This window comes from Crocuta crocuta, unplaced genomic scaffold, assembly GCF_008692635.1.
Source record: "Crocuta crocuta isolate KB4526 unplaced genomic scaffold, BGI_CrCroc_1.0 scaffold231, whole genome shotgun sequence".
Lineage (NCBI taxonomy): Eukaryota > Metazoa > Chordata > Mammalia > Carnivora > Hyaenidae > Crocuta > Crocuta crocuta.
Window position 1 is genome coordinate 396,490 of NW_027528357.1, and position 17,677 is coordinate 414,166.

General features: G+C 37.9%; 1 long non-coding RNA gene across 2 annotated transcripts in view; it reads right to left on the bottom strand.

Annotated features, from left to right (window-relative positions):
- Positions 1-17,677, bottom strand: part of LOC144223135 (uncharacterized) — a 217,262-nt gene that overhangs the window by 24,899 nt on the left and 174,686 nt on the right. The window contains exon 4 of one of the 2 annotated variants that reach the window (XR_013332584.1): positions 4,098-4,259. This is a non-coding gene — a long non-coding RNA (uncharacterized LOC144223135). Of the gene's footprint in view, positions 1-3,990; positions 4,260-17,677 lie in introns of those variants that run through there. The other variant, XR_013332583.1, reaches the window with a different exon arrangement.

The following is a 17,677-nucleotide window of genomic DNA, read 5'->3' on the forward strand; positions in this document are numbered from 1 at the left end:
CAGCAGATCAATCCCCAGGTGAGTAGTTGAGCCAAATAAACTCTAGGGTTCCTTCTTAAGTTGAGGTTTGAAAAGTTCAAAAGAGATTTTTCTACACTCAAGATGACTCTTAAAAAAAAAACAAAAAAGATGACTCTTGGAGCTAGACACCAGCTCCATGATTTGTATATAGAGATGGTTTTGGAGCTTTTCAAATTCCATCCCAACCAGTCTTAACATTTCCATTAGTTATTAAAAAAAGAAAGAAAGAGAAGAAAAGAAAAGAAAAGAAAAGAAAAGAAAAGAAAAGAAAAGAAAAGAAAAGAAAAGAAAAGAAAAGAAAAGAAAAGAAAAGAAAAGAAAAAAAGAACTTGCCTGACTTGGGGCACCTGGGTGTCTCACTCAGTTAAGCATCCAACTTCGGATCAGGTCATGATCTTGCATCATGACCTGAGTTTGAGCATCAGGCTCGCTGCTGTCAGCATGGAATCTGCCTCAGATCCTCTGTCCTCCCTCCTCTGTCCCTCCCCAGCTTGTGATCTCTCTCAAATAAACCTTAAAAAAAAAAAAAAAACCCTGCTTGAATTAATTGCCATATGTATAACCTATCCTTCTGATTTGATCAATACACCCAGAAGTGATCATTTATCACCTCCAAAGACACTTTATTCCATTATTGGATTATTGCAGTTGTCAGACATTGTTTTTCTTCCTCTTATGAATTTCGACAAATGAGTCCACCTCCTTCAGTCTCAGTTTTCTCATCTATAAATGAGATGCTTACGTTATAGTTTCTGAGTGTCCAAAGTGGGTCTCCTCACCATCAAAGACTGGCCAACTATTTAAAGAAAACTGCCATAGGTCATTCAGACATCTGTTTAGGAATCCCTCTCAATGTCAGTGTAACATCTCTTTAGGTTGGTTATAATCAAGTATTGTTTTTAACCAAAACTATGTTACCCAGTTTGATTATGCATTTTATTGACTAAACTTGGCTCTGAATTACTTTTAGCTATTTCCCAAAATTAGATCCATCTGCAAGAGATGAAGATTTACCACTATCGAGGTCTTTAAAAAGTGCTACAGGCTTTGAAGAAAGTTTCAAAACAAGAGTTCAAACAGCCTCTGAGCTAAAGTAGCATCATTAAAATAATTGTATAATAGCTCAAGGGACAATAATCATTTGAAGGTGTAAGTTCTGATTTGATTAAAAAAACAGTGACATAGCATATTTCATTCACAAAAATATTAAGTAACAATATGAAGTGGCATGTAAGAAAGATGGAACATAATAAGCCTTACAATAAGCCTCTGGTCCACAGAGGGAGAATGATTACTGTATACTGAGTAGTCAAAGAAGGTTAAGTTGAAAAGATAAAATCTATTCTACTTTGAAGAGTAGGCAGATTATTAGCATCTATTATTATCTGTATAAAAATATATATTTTACTTTATCAGAAAGAATTAATTGGTGATGCTAATCAGCTTTCACTCAGAAAGGAGTTGAAATCTGAGAGACTAAAGGGAAAGACAATTAAACTTTGCTTTGGCAGAGGTCTGCAAGGGCCAACATCAGGAATCACAGTGACCATGGAAGGGGTAGAAAGGATGGTGCTCACTCTCTCCACCTCCCTGGAAGCATGTTCAGTTCTTTTGCCTACGAAGGCCAGCATTTTCCTAAAGTAGAATCTTACCTACCACTAACCAACATTTCCACATTGATGCCCATAAGCATCAATAAGAAACCAAAGCAGGGTCTACCTAGTTTGTCTACCATCAATAATTATTTGGTTCTTCATCCCTATTTACCTGCCCAAATTTATAGCTTTTGTTTTGTTTTGTTTTTCCCTAGAAAGATGCTACAGAAAGGATTCCCAATTCTGCCTTTAAAAGCAGAATGGTTATAAAGTTACAAAATGTGACAAACAGAAGAATGGCTGTTAAGTGACAAGATTATCAAGACATTAAAAAATATAGAAACGGGGGGGTGCCTGGGTGGCTCAGTCGGTTAAGTGTCCAACTCTTCATTTCTGCTCAGGTCGTGGTCTCACGGTTCCTGAGTTCGAGCCCCACATTGGGCTTTTTGTTGACAGCATGGAGCCTGCTTGGGATTTTCTTTCTACCCCCCCTTTCCCCTCCCCTGCTCATGCTCTCTCTCTTTCAAAATAAATAAATAAAACTTAAAATATATATATATAGAGAGAGAGAGATAGAGACTAGAGATGATGAAAATGCTCTTTCCTCACTGAGAAGTGTCACTCAAGTGAAATCTACTTGCTCTTTCTCTGTTTCAAAGAGAGCAGGGATGGGGAATGTCAGTAAACCATGTGTCACATGCATGCAAATCTTTAAGTGTTCTAAAGGTCATTTGCAACCCACATGGCTTGGCATTTGCCTTCCAGAACACTAAAAGGAATAATTTAATTAACTCTTCCAAAGAAACATAATCAGACTTAATTGGAATTTATGCCGATCAAAATATTTGAGTCTAGGACCTGGATAACTGGAGAAGAAATGATACAAAAAATATTTGATAGCTGGTGTCAGTAAATTAAGGTTGAGAAGCACTTGAAAAGGAAATCAGAATTTAACATACAAGAGCTTGCACTTCATAAGAATTCAGTGCAGCACGTTGGTAATTTTCTTCTTGGCCCCCTTTCCCAAATTCTTAATCTCTGGAAAATATATCAAAATGAGTCAATAGCAAAGCTTGCCTCTGAAACAGGAGACTTGACAACAAATGCCACCCAACTGTCATTGTTTAAGCTTATGAGCAATTGAATCTCATTATTTCAGCCAAATTACGTTTTACTGCAGTGAGAAGCCAAAAAAATATTTTAAACTGTTTTTTTCTGCACTTCAGATTTCAGTGATATGGACAAACACTGAGGTCTCAAGAGAGCAGGAATGTCCTTTTTAGCCAAGAAGGATCATCCCAGGAATGGTAACCAGATGTTTTGTTGACCTAAAACATGGAAGAAAATAGCATTTTCGTTGGATTTTTATCAATCAGTTTTACAGAAGAAAAATAAACAGTAGATATTTCTAAAAGTTATGTGTATTTGGCAGAAAAACACAAGGGATGTTATACCTTTTAGAAAATGTGTCTTGGAATCATTATAATAATAAAACCACTATAAATCAAGTGAGGTAATGCGGTAAGTTATTTGCATCAATTATCTTGTTTAAATTATCATGTTAAAAATACTGTGAGGTGTTTCCACAGATAAGAAAACAGTCTCAAAAAGATAAATAACGTGCTGAGGTTACCCAGCTAGTGAAGAGTTACACTGCCTTTATCATAAGTTGCAATATAATTCACACTTGCTTGGGGTAAAAAATGAATGTATTATTTCATGAATGTGAGCAGTTCAATGGCAGATATACCCTCAGTACGACAAAGATGTCACCGGAATTCAGTCTGTTTTCTCCATCCCTTGATCATTTTTCTATTCTGTGGTCTTCATTCTCAGGCAATATTCCTACATGATAGCAAAGAAAGTCACTAACATCCTAGGCTATATCTGTGGAGATAGACATTACATACTCTCAGAGATGCAAAGAAATAAAAGTATGCTGCATGTATAACTACTCTAGTTTTCTGAAGTTGCCATTAATGCTAAAGGTGGGGACTTCCTCCCACCCTACACACACCTATTAAACATGATACAGTCTCTAGTCAGTGATATCACAAGAGTGTTGTATGGCGACAGATGGTAGCTACACTTGTGGTGAGCATAGCATAATGTATAGAGATGTTAAATCACTATGTTGTACACCTGAAACTAATGTTCACATTGTGTGTCAACTATATTCAATAAAAAAACAAAACAAAACACAGTCTCTGCCACTTTACACTAGTCTATTTTAGAGCATTTCAAGATGTTTTAGAAAACATGCAATCAAATTTGAGATTCAAACATTTCTCTCAACTCAGAAATTGGCCCGTCTATTTTCTCTTACCCTAAATGTGACTGGTTATAGGGAAAGCTCACGAAGCCTTACCGAGAGTGGTGGTGATCTGCACACTATCTTCACAGGCCTTGGCATGTCCCTTGTTTGCTTGACCAAGGCTGTTGGCTCTCTCAATTCCCAAGGCTGTTGGCTGTCTCACTCACCGTAGTTTACTCCGCATTATGCAGAGGCTGGGGGTGTAAACACGTGCAGTCCGGGGTCAGCTCCATGTTTACCAGTGATGCTCTTCCATTGTGCTACTTCTTGTGCCATCCTATTCCAGCGTTGGTTCTAAGCACCGTGTGAATCAGGCTCTTCCACCAACTCTAAATAGGACACAGGATATAAGCCTTCCCTGTTTTGGATTTTCCCCTCAAATTTCATATTTTTATTTTTTAATTTTAATTTAATTTTATTTTTATAATGTTCGGTTTTGAGAGAGAGTGGGAAGGGCAGAGAGGGACAGAGAGAATCCTAAGCAGGCTCCACAGCATCAGTGTGGAGCTTGATGTGGGGCTCTCACTAGCCTGCTCGCAAAGTAGAGATCATGACCTGAGAGGAAATCGGGAGTCAGATGCTTAACTGGCTGGGCCACCCAGGCGTCCCTCCCCTTTCTTTCTCTGATGAATTTCTTATATGTCATACCCTCTCCTTTCCAGGGGAACAGTATGTGTAAATGCAGCAAAGAAAGTAACCACATTAGGAAGAAAGGAACACCATTAACACTGTAGATTAACGTAAGAGCGAAAATTCCTCTCTCTTGAAGGCTTTAGTAAAATCATGAGCATGACTCATGGTGATCCCATGTAGGTTCTATGCCCGTTCTAAACCCATCATTATGGAAAGGAAATGGAACACCTTAATTGGCCAAGCCTGAGTTAAATGTTAATGTTAAAAAGGTAGTAGGGATGAGATACAGAGTGAGTTAGTTTCAACCAAACTGAATAGAATATCAGAAAAGAGAGTTTAGAAAGAAAGAAGAGATTTAGAATAAGTTATGCGTAGTTATACTTAGTGTGCATTATGGATACAGTGGAATGACTAATTTTAGAATTAATTTACATTAATTTCCTTCTGCATACTTGGAAAACCCAAGGTATAGAAACATATAAACCAAGATACCTTTCTCTCTCTCTCTCTCTTTCATCCATCTATCTCTTTATTTATCCCAGCAACTTGGCCTCTACTATCCTAAGGAAATATAATCCTCAGCCTAAAAGCAAAGCCCCCCCCCCAAAAAAAAGATAATCCACTACTTCTGAGTATCCAAGGTCTCAGGTTCTAATGATTGGCTATTTAAGCAATTTTCAAAAAACAGATTTCACTCTATGAGGTGTTTCTTTTTTTTAACTTATATATTAACTTTTCAGCCTAATTCCCAGGTAAGTTATCCCCTCCACATCATATACCTCCAACATATGCATACATAAGAGACTACTCTTTTGTGTTCAAAGCCTCATAATCAAGAAATGAGTTAAAACATCTTTCCTAGCCGGGCTCCTGGGTGGCTCAGCCTATTAAGCTTTCCACTTCTTCTCAGGTGATGAATCTGAGTTCAGTTGGTGGGTTCAAGTCTCACATTGAGCTCTGCAATGATAGCATAGAACCTCTTCACATCCTATGTCTCCCTCTCTGCCCGTCATGTGGGCATTCTCTCTCTCTCAAAAACAAATTAACACCAAAAAAAAAAAAAAAAAAAGAAGAAGAAAAAAGAAACAAACAAAAACATCTACCCTAGTGACATTCTACCCTGAATTTTGGCAATAGCTTCAAATTATGCTTTTCATTTTGCTTTATTTTTGCACTTAAAATCTCTATTCTGCGGTACGTCATGAACAGAAATGTCTTTTACTCAAGTATATGCAGTCTCTCTACTGTCCTCAAGATGGAAGCCAAAGTCCTGGGTTGAGGACTTTGGACCTTTCACCATTTGAACCTAACATACAGAGGTGTCTGGGTGGCTCAGTTGGCTGGGTGTCCAACTTTGGCTCAGGTCATGATCTCATCATTCATGGGTTCGAGCCCCACATTGGGCTCTGTGCTGACAGCTAGCTCAGAGCCTGGAGCCTGCTTCAGATTCTGTGTCTTCTTCTTTCTCTGACCCTCCCCTGCTCACTCTCTCTCAGAAATAAATAAAAATATTTTTTAAAAATTTTGAACCTAACATACATTTTGTATGGATTAAAAAAAAAAAAAAAAGCAAAAGCCTAACAGCCCCATACATCAATAGTTTTAAAAATGTAGGAATCCCCACATTTGTGGATTTTGCTAAAAATTGAGAATCCTAGGCTTCACCAGATCCAGATACTGATTCAAGAGGCTTCGTATATGGCCATCAAATCTATATTTTAAATGAACAGTTTTGTTAGTCAAGCTGGATTAGTTTCCATTGCAGTAACAAGCAAACCTCCAATCAAGGTTGATATTCTACTTGACAAAATGTACCGCATAGGTCAGTTAGACACTCTTCTCCAGGACCAACACGGAAATGTTACCATTCACTTCACCTGGGGAAGAGAATGTGTTGAACTTCTTACTAGCCATTAAAACTTCCACCCAGAAGTGTTTTTATTTTATTAGACAAAACAAGTTTTGTGGCAATTTCTAAACTCAAAGTGATTGGGAACTATTTGGTGAAAGGTATTTATGCAGCTATTCTGAGGACTTCATTTGAAGACACAGGTACCCTATTATTTATTCCAAACTAGCCTGTTTATTAAGTTTCAAAATCCGCCTTCAGTTCTCCCTAGTACATTTGAATACCCATCTCATCCTGAATCTGTCTTCCGTTTCTAGGTGCACAAGAACTTCCAACTATACGTTTATCTTCTGCAACTAAGAAGTCAAAAGACATTTCATGCTCAATAATTTATTTGCTTTTATTGTATTTTTAATGCTAAACTTGTACAAAATCATTAATATATCTATACCATAAAATATAATCTTATTTTTAAGAAAAAAATCTTTCAAGTGCCCTCCTCCATGCCCTTGAAAGATTTTTTCATATGGAAACCAACTTGACAATAAACTATTAAAAAAAAAGATAAAGAAAAAAATCTTTCAGCAATCAATTCAGGGCAAGACGGATATCAAGAAAATTAGCCTTATCTGCTCAGCAGAATCCAACTATAAATAGATTATTTTATAAAAATCTCTTTATAAATCAGTTGTTTGAAAATCTTTTATATTTCTCCATTGAGACAATATTATAATGATTAAGATTTCTGGGAGAATATTCCAATGGCTTTTTAACTCATTAGGCTATATGTTCAAAATGAAACACTGTAAAATAAAATTGTATAATATAAATTAGAACACAATGCCAGTAATTCAATAGAACAAAAAATGATGAAATATTGTCTATATTTTAAGCTAATACTGAGACAAGCCTTTTTAAAGGGGGAATGAAAAGGTAGGTAGAAATTTTACAGATATTTTGAAAGGGACTTAGGAATATTTTCAAGGGTTTATATGTTATTGGCAGTGGTTCTTGATTATTCTTAATTGCCATTTCAAATTTTATGATGTTCTTGCCTTAAAACAGGTATGTCACTAATCACACTTCAAAATTTCAAACAATGATTGTCCCATTGTTTGAATCATGATTGCAATAATGAAGGTGAGAATAAAAAAGTTAACGAAGAAGAAAGTAAAGAGTGAGAAAATACACTGTATTAGCTGGGAAAGAGTTTTAACAAAGGAGTTAACAATAAAATGCAAGTGGATGTGTTCTGTCATGAAACATTATCTGAGGGGGAATACCTCAGCTGTTATTTGTAAACTAAAGCAGAGAAAAGAAGCATGATCCATTTGATAGAAGGATAAAGTTGGTTGTGGTATAGACACATTGGAGTCAGACACCTTAGAGCAGGATACGAGGGAAGAGTAGAATTACTTGCTTGACGTTTAAAGTAATGAGTCTGAGTGGGACTTGAGTTTGTACGATGACATACTGGGTGAGAAGGAGACAGAGGAATGAGAAGAAGGTGCATAAAAGAGCTTTTCTTTAATATTTAAGGATGACACAGGTAAGTGTCATCTCCTCAGCCTCCTGAAGTTGAGGCAGGGGTTCCCACAGCCCCACATCCTGTTAATGAGCCTAGTGCGAAATCTATATCTGCTTTTCATTTCTCTATCAGTGAGGTTTGACAGCCTTCTGTGTGGTTGAGTTAGCTTTATGGCTCCACCTCCCTAACCCTCCTATTTTACCCAAATCCCATTTCTAGGAGCAATCCTGGGGATTTCCCCTGAGGAGATCACAAATGAGATTGGGACTAGGAATATTAACAACCAAAACCAGGGAAAAACTGGATTTGCAACAATCCCTGGGGGGCAGTGACTTCGATCAATGAATCAAATGTGTATTGAGTGCTGACTTCTGGATCAGATGCTATGCTGTGAAATTTCACATTTGTGATTTCTATTTAACATTTAATCAGTTTTTGGTGATTATATCCTCAGCAACCATATACAGGTGCTGGAGGGCTAACTGGCATAGAATCAGGTTCAAGTCAGAGAAGGCAGAAACCAGAGCGAGATCATGGCAGTTGGGGACCATTGGAGGGGTTAAGCCTGAGGGCAAACTCTGAGATCTGAAAGTGTACCTTTTGAGTGCCCGTCTTTTCCCACTCCTCCTACCTAGGACACCCCTCAGGGAACCGTTGCGTATCAAAACCGGCTCCTAGAGCCTTCATCACACTGACGTGTGAGTGAAACCTCCTTCGGTGCCAACAATCTAAGAACGCCAAGCAATTTCATTTGAATGAGAGCCTTGGGATAAATAAATCCACTCATTTACGTATTATTTGGTCCTGTATTGAACACCTTCTATATTCCAAGCGCTAAGGTAACCTTTCTTTATATTTGCCAGTAGAAGGTATGAATGGCACACTGGAATTCCAGATATTAGGTAAGAAATGTAAGTTGGAAGGATGGAGATAGCAAGGCCTCAGTCTCCTCTGAAATTAGATCACAATGCTCTATTTCACCAATTTCCCTTTATCTTGATTACACGTCCAGGAACACTGACATTCTAAGAACAAAATGGACAAGTCCAGTGGACCAAAATAAGTTGGCTATACCTGAAATGATGGGAGAAACAGCACAAACATCAACCCTGGAGAAGGTAAGTGCAGAGACACACAAAGTCTTGAGGGGTCTGTAAAGCCATATAGTCAAGCACATGAAGGAAGAACACATCCACATAGATTAAGAGTAAATCTAAGCTTTGAAACTACAAGAGAATGCCAACTGGAAAACACACCATGAAATGCAGTGTAATGCAAGGGTAAAAAATTCAAAACATTTGTTTGTATTTTTAAAAAAGCATTCTCTCTCTCTCTCTCTCTCTCTCTCTCTCTCTCCCTCTGGAAGATAATCACATAACACTTTAAACAGCACAATATATCTTGGGATTATTACCCCAGTACTTTCCTGGAGCATAGAGGTGCGTGTCTATTTTCCTCTGTGATAGGGCAGTGAGGTATAAGAGCCTCAAAATCCACGTGTTGCTATATGTCAGCTCAGGGTCAGGATGGGAAGGGCATTCATCAGGTCTTCTTTGCCCAGAAATATCTCCTATCTTCTCTTGCACTAAATTATACTCAAAGGCATTCATTCTTTTCCTATATCACTATCCACCACTGTCACTTCCTTTGGAAACACAGATATTTCAAGGAGCAGCAGCAAGCTGCTAGAAGTTAGTTCAAGGTTGTGATTTAGGTTATCAGAGAGCCATCCTCGCACATGCCAAGCTCACAACTTTACTATAAGCAAGGGAGTTAGGAAAGACCAGGCTTGACTGAGGCTCTGCTGTGAGGTCACTGTGCTCCCACTGGGTTTGTGTGTGGGTTAGGCTAATATTTGATGACAGCAGGTAGATCACTAGTTCAGCAGTTCTCACAGTGTGGCCTCCAGACCAGCAGCCTCAGAATTTGGTAGAAATGCAAATTCTCAATCCCCATCTCATGGAGGCTGAATGAGGAACCCTGGGATTGGGGCCCAACAATATGTGCTTCAACAAGCCCTCTAGGTGATTCTAATTCATGTTCAAGTTTCAGAAACGCTGACCTTCCAGGCAATTCCACTGCATGCATACCCTATGTTGTGGATTCAGGTAATCACCTAAGAGTGAATGAGTTTCTGATGCTTTACTGAAATCAGATTTTGATGTCATGGAGAAAGGGCTACAGTAAAAGCCTCCAGAGCCAGGAGACGGCAGTGGTAGCTGGTGGTGTGTAATGAGACAAAGGGCAAATGTGGATGGTGTGAAAGAAATTCTAGAAACTAAAGAACAGAAAAGGATGAGACTGTAGAAAGACACATGCATTACCGTTTTTTTTTCCAGCTTAGTTCTAGCTTAACTTCAGTCTTTGCCATGATAGAACTTTACACTGGTGACTACTGGGTCACAGACCTGGATTAGGGTTGCACTGGGGACCATTTTATCCTGGGATTTTATTTTTCTGTCTGTAAAGGCAGTAACAGTAGGTTAAGCTGTCTCCCCATTTGTGAGCTTTCTTCCACCCCAACTGGTGTTTTCCTTTCTTTTTGTAATGAATTCTGATGTACTTACATCTTCCCAGGGATTAGGCCTGGCAGCGACAGCTGACAATAAAGTGAGTATGAGGTCACACAACAATATATGGGGAAGAATGAACTACAATTAAGCCGGCATAATTGCATACAAGCAACACCCTCCAAAGTACCAAACAATAAATCTTTGGCTCAAAGTAATGAGGGATCAGGAGATGAGAACATTGGAACAGCTCACTCGAGCAGGCTTAAAACTCACAGTGGAAGTAAAATACACAATAAATTATTACCACGGAGTCCTAGGCTCAAGAAAGCAGACTGACCCCCAAAATGTAACGCCTGGAGTTTCTAAGGTACATCATTTTTGCCAAGCACTTAATTTCCTCCTAGCTTCTTGTGAGATGACAACAAGCTTGCATCTTAAAAATTTTTAAATGTTTTATTTATTTTTGATTTATAGAGCAAGACAAAGTGTGAGTGGTGGAGGAGCAGAGAGAGGGAGACACAGAATCCAAAGCAGGCTCCAGGCTCGGAGCTGTCAGCACAAAGCCCAACGTGGAGCTTGAACTCACAAACTGCAAAACCATGACCTGAGCCAAAGGCTCAGCGGACTGAGCCACCAGGTGCCTTCACACCTGAATCTTTATTACTGGAGCCAGTGTTCAATTACCAGGAGAAGGGCCTTACCAAAAACAACCCAAACATATACCTACTCAGCACAACATTCAAATTAAGTCACAATTCATTCTGTGCATTAGTATTTTCATCCCAACCACAAACTGAGTGGTATACTTTGCTTCAAATGAATTTTTAAAATCTCCAGTCCCTCCAGAGTAGAAGAAGGTGTCTGTTTAAGTATGTTTTCTCACTGAAAGTCATCTAGAAAACCGACCTACTCCCAGAAAGGAGATGCAACTGTGAGGGGCTTGGAGGTCCATGCTAAAATGAAGATGGTTACCACTTTTTATCTCCTCCTGGTGGAGGAGCAAAGAAGCCATTACATTACAAAATATGGAAAAAGATCAGAGAGATGGCAGCTTACTGTTACTTTAGAAATTAGTTGCCTATTTAGGACTCTAGAGTATAGGATGAAACTTCTCTGGTTTAGTACATTTGTTCCTATATTATTCATATCATAAAAAACTTCATAATTAGGACATTAGTGAACTAACAACTCAATCACTCAGAAAATACGAGTTTTTAGTAGGTTCTTAAATATAGCCTAGTCATTACCCAAATGGGTCACAGTTCTTTCCTTTTCCCAAAGAATGTATATTCACTCTATTGTAGGGGTGGGTTGGGTCAAGACTAAGATAACCTGACAAATCATAGGCTAGTTAAGTGCCTACACTTTTTGTTATGAGCTATGGATGGTCAAAATAAAAGAAGGCATATAGAGAAATTGCCACAGAACAGAGAAGCTGAAAATACTAAAACTGAGCTTCACTTGAAATTAAACTCTGCAGGGAAGCAAAAATCCTTTATTCTCTCCTCTTCCTTGTACTTTCCCTGCAAAGTTGCAAGAGTGGGCTCCAAGGTTTCAGGCCAGTTCAAGGCCCTCTGGAGCATAATCTCACCAGGGACTTTTTATTTTATTTTATTTTTTTATCATATTAGCTTTTTATAGGATACACAGGAAATCATCTAATGTTTAGTTCTTATCAAAAAACTGGGTAAAAAAAGCACCAGACTAGTTGAAATCTTAAGAAATTGTGACTTTTGAAAAATATCCTAAGTGAGGAAAAAGATGAGACAGAGAGGAAAGCACAGAGAAACAGAGATGGAGAGACAGAAAGGCTGTAAATCAAAGAAAGGGAGAGGAGAAAAAAAAGCAGAAGAGAAGAAAAATTTAGGCTACTTGGAATATTTCATTTGTGTAAATGAGTTCTTATGTGTTAGGAGCATATTCTGTGTGTTTGTGAGTGTGTGTGTGTGTGTGTGTGTGTGTGTGTGTGTGTACTGCAAGTGCTCTAGTTGATCTCTCACCTTATGTACAATTGGCTTTACAGCTGTAATTAACCAGTTGTATTTGAGAACTGGTGAAAACCAGTGTGAAAACCTTTTCTACTCACTATAACAGGAAGGGCAGGGTCATATGGTCTTTTGGCTTCACCACTATGGTGACAAAGACAATTCTGAACACTTTGCCTGTGCTTGGCACCTGCTAACCTATTGACTTGAATACACAGTGTCTATCTAAGCTCTCCTTTGCTTGTACAACGCAAAGTGAGGGGGTTTTTTGTTTGTTTGTTTGTTTGTTTGTTTGTTTTTTGAGGCCAGAAGCCATAGACTTGAAAGGTAAAGCCAGAGACAAATGAGGCTGAAGCTGTAAGGACAAAGGAAATTAGGGGACCCTTGCTTACCTCAGATCTCGAGCAGGTATGTGTTAGAAATGTTTCTGGTTACTAATTAAATACATTTCATTTACTTTTACATCTTTTTTGCTTAACTAAGGAGAAAATGTGTATTATTTATAGGAACTAAACATAATGAAAACACAAAAAAAGAAAAGGAACCATTTTGATTCCAATTTTGGCAAATATCCAACTTGCAATAACTTGAAGATTTAATATTATTACATGCACACACACACAAAAATAAAGCCTAACGCTCATCCAAGCATATTTCAATCAAAATTCTCTCTGGGAACCTTCCTACTGACAATACAATTTCGTGCAAAATAAACAATAAGATGCAAAAACTACAGTAAGCAGTTTAGGAAATTACATATCAAATATCTTCTTAAGAGCCTGGGGGTCTTACTGAGCAGAAATTTTGCCTAACAAGTCTCATTGCATATGCAGATTTAAATAATTCACTTGTTTAAGAAATCTCCTATTCTCTATTTACTCAAGCACTTCAGAGATGGGCTGTTGCCAGCAGTCATGCCAAGAGTCAAAGGAAAAAGAAGGTTATTTTTCTAGTTTTGAAGGAAGCAATATGAAAATAAGTAGCAAGCCTAGGATTTTACAGTAAAGTCAGGTAACAATAGTATCTTCAGTCAAAATCTGTTCTCCATAGCTGTGATCAGAAACCTGGATCATTCATACAGGTATACATACACTTACACTAAAAAACAGTGCGGGTATCATTGGCTATGTAGCCAACTGGTCTCTTATCTCTCCTAATATACAGGTGGGGATCTCAGAGAGAGATGTTGTCCAAGGTCATAAGACCAGTGAGTATAAGCACCGGAATGAAACAATAGAACTTCCAAAGGTTGGTTCCTCTTTTCACTACTCAAAGATATCACCAAGGCATCCTGCATTTATGAATAATTCTACATAAGATCTTAAGTGTGTGTTTATGTATGTATGTACTTTCCTAGACTTCCAAGCTATTTAGACTTTGATTAAACTGAATATATCTCTAGGTCTCTCATGCACTCACAGATTTTCTCTGATGATTTAGCCAATAATAGAATAATAAAATAAAAAGACAACAATGATAAAGTAACCAGGTCTCCTCCAAAGGAGGAAATTAACAAAATCAATGTGTACAATACACATTGTACTGGAGTAGCTCTTGAAAGGTTTTTAGTCTGAAAGTCCAAATAGAAATGGCCTGATTACAAAAGTTCTTAAATTTTAAAAACATGGATTTTTATTTCAGTCTAACTTTTTAAATGTTTGTTTATTTTTGAGAGAGAGAGAGAGCGAGAGCGCATGAGCAGGGAAGAGACAAAGAGAGAGGGAGACAGAGAATCTGAAGCAGGCTCTGCACTGGCAGAACAGGGTCCAATGTGGGGCTTGAACCCACCAATGTGAGATCATGACCTAAACTGAAGTCAGATGCTTAACTGACTGAGCGCCCAGGCACCCCGTTCAGCCTAATTTTTAAAAGAATATTTCAAGTAACCATGTACTGGAGGGGATATAGAAACACTGCTTTCACCACCTCTTTTTCAGATAAAAATGGTCCACAGAGTGCAAAGCAATTGTTGAAAATGAAAGCACATAATAGGTGTGGGCCTAGCTGGGTGTGTTATTGTAATTTTCAGACCTTGTTTCCACACTTTCAGTTTTTCTCTGTCAAACTCTCATAAGTATTTGAAGATATTAACTTTCTTTAAAAACAAAAACAAAAACACTGTGCCTAGGACAGTGGAAAATCCGAAGTGGAAGGTATTGTCCTGTCTCTGGTAGAGTTCACACACTTGCTGGGATGAGGACCTTTTTAAATGAAATGTTAATATCCAGTTTAAGCTGTATCTCACTGAAGGGATTTGGAACCGGTCTCCCCCAAACGTGCTGCTTCGGCATGTGGACTATTTTGAATAGAAGACAACTGAGACCCTGCAGGCTCAAGGGCAACTTTTGCCCCTCCTTTAACTATCTAAAGAATCTAAACTGAGGACCTTTCCCAGAATAAGAGCTATCATCAGAGATAAATTTTATCTCTTAGTAACCCATCTATATGGCAGGGCAAATATCTAATTATCAAACACTTGCTCTTCTTCTTATTGCCCTGAGAGTTGGCCTGCATTGGATTGCCTTCCTCCCCTTTAAAGCCCCAGGCCACTATCCCGCTCCTTAGCTCAGCTTCAACTGAACCCACTTATCTCTGGGTCTCACATTTTCTATGGGGCTCCTGTATATATGTAATTAAATTTGTTTTTCTCCTGTTAATATGTCTTATGTCAATTTAATTAACTGAGCAGTCAAAAGAACCTAGAAGGGTAGGGAACCCATTTGTCCTCCACTACACCAATGAGTTGATGTTATTTTACACAAGGCAAAGAAACATGACATTTGAGAGGATTCTCCTCAGTTACTTGAGAAAAAGGCTTTTTATTTTCATATTTATAGATGACTTGTGGACCTTTATCACTTAGCCCTATAATTCTAAAGATCCATAATATAATTACTAACCAGGGGTATAATCTTTCCTCTCTGGTAGTTGATGTTGGAGGAGTCCTGGAAATGGGGACATGTCTGGTATTCAGCCCTTTAGGAAATGCCTAAGAGCTGGATCAAAGGATCAGTTGGAGCCTGGCTCTTACGTGCCTCAATTTCACAGAATACCTCTTCGTACTTTATAGTCTTTTACTATCTCTCATTGCACTTAGTATAGAATTGCAAATTCCTATTGATTGATTAAACCAATTCAGACTGGTTCACTTGCAGATGGCCCAAAGGGAAAAACACAAAAACAAACAAAACAGAAAAAAAGTCCAAGTCCTTTCACTTCCCAAGCCTTTGGGCGCTTTGTACTACAGAGAACAATGCTCTTCTCAGTTACTCGGTTTCTTTTTTCAAGAGTCCATATAGGTTGTTATTGTTTTTAACCCCACACGACAGGAGAATATAAAACAGGCAGTTGTTCGTAGCAATTTTCAGTTTCAGACTGAGATCTTGATGCCTTTCTCCGTGAGTTATTAATCACAGGATAATGGGCCAAATCTCACACACACACTACCTTTTGATGAATATAACTAATTTCAGTTTCAAGAAAGGACACAGCCAACTCTCATTTTTTTAGAACCTCATGAACTGCGCACACACCCAATAACTTGGACTTGGAGAAGGACCCAGGGGGGATTTGGGAGGACAGGAACTGAAACTAATATGTGACTTACACATGCACGAATTCTGATGGACTCTGTTCAACGGGAAAAGGCAACTTCATTTAAAATTCATGTCATGCAGGGGCGCCTGGGTGGCTTAGTCGGTTAAGCGTCCGACTTTCGCTTGGGTCATGATCTCGCGGTTCGTGGGTTCGAGCCCCGCGTCGGGCTCTGTGCTGACTGCCAGCTCAGAGCCTGGAGCCTATTTCGGAGTCTGTTTCCCTCTCTCTCTGACCCTCCCCTGCTCACGCTGTCTCTCTCTCCTAGAAATAAATAAAAATATTTAAAAAAATAAATAAAATTCATGTCATGCAGAAAAGGAAAATATCAGTTTGGGGTAAAAAACTGTGACCATGTTTTTACCCATGGTAATATTAATTTCTCAATTTCCAAGCAATCAGAAACATAGAAAATGTGTCTAAGTTGGCTACATGGTTCATTGAGTCGTGGACTATGACTCTGTCATACCCATGTTTCGGAAAATGATTGTTATTCTTGGCATCAAATTCAATGTTTGGAGGACTGTTACTATGGAGCTGTTCCTTGATGATCCATTTTAGTGTTATTATCTGCAAATATCTTATACAAAGTAATTATATACTTTATTTATTTATATACTTTATATATATATTTACTTTATAGCATCTCTTGGGATTATGAGATTCATCCCTCTATTTCCTAATGATCAAAGGGATTTCTCCATATACTTTATTAATTTTCAAACTTTATTTTAGTCTTATAATAACTGAGGGGAAGATTTTATTTTTCAAGTGATATATTTCATTATTACATGGATATCCTCTAATTTCAAATACTCAGTTTTCATGACTGAATAGAATTTTGAATGTCTATTCTTAAATCTCTGTTTGATAAATGGTTTTTCAAGTGTGTTTCTAGATCCTTTTCCAGAGTCAAGGCTAAAAAGAGGAAGGAAGGGGGAATAAGTCCCTTCCTCCTAATTTAATCAGGGCACTCCTACTTTGACTTTCACACATTGAGCTACATATTTGAAAATGAAAATTATGTAACCACCAGTCAAGACTACAGAATTTTAGCTCTTTCATTAAATAACATATTTATTATACATTTATGTCATTTATATGTAAGGAAATAATATAAAATAAATAATTAACCCTTTCTCTCTGAGTCTTTCCCTTTCTAAAAGCATACCCTGAAAAGTGTCCCTGTTTCTGTTCCCAACAGCTTGTTTTACAAGCCTTTTTGTAGTAATGCAATCATTTATTTCCTATCCTTCACAGGATAACATGAGTTTGTTGAGGGCAAAGATTTTCACACTTTTCTCTGTATATAGAATATCCAGCACTAAAGAATCACATAATAGGTGCGTAAATCAAGGTGCCAATTGAATTTGCTCTAATCTGAGCAGAAAACCTAAAGAACTGATGTAAAATTCACTCAAAATAAGTAATCACATGGGAGAAATACTTCCCCAATCACAGGGAGACTGTATACTCTCTCTACAAAAGACTGTGTGAAAGACAATAATCATATCTTTGAAATGGTAACCCTCCATTGAGGGTTAAGTAATTGAATCACTTAAAGACTCAATAATCTGAGAATGAATTGATTCTCTCCTTCATTCTTTCATCAGATGTTCATTACAAACCACCTATGAACATAGAG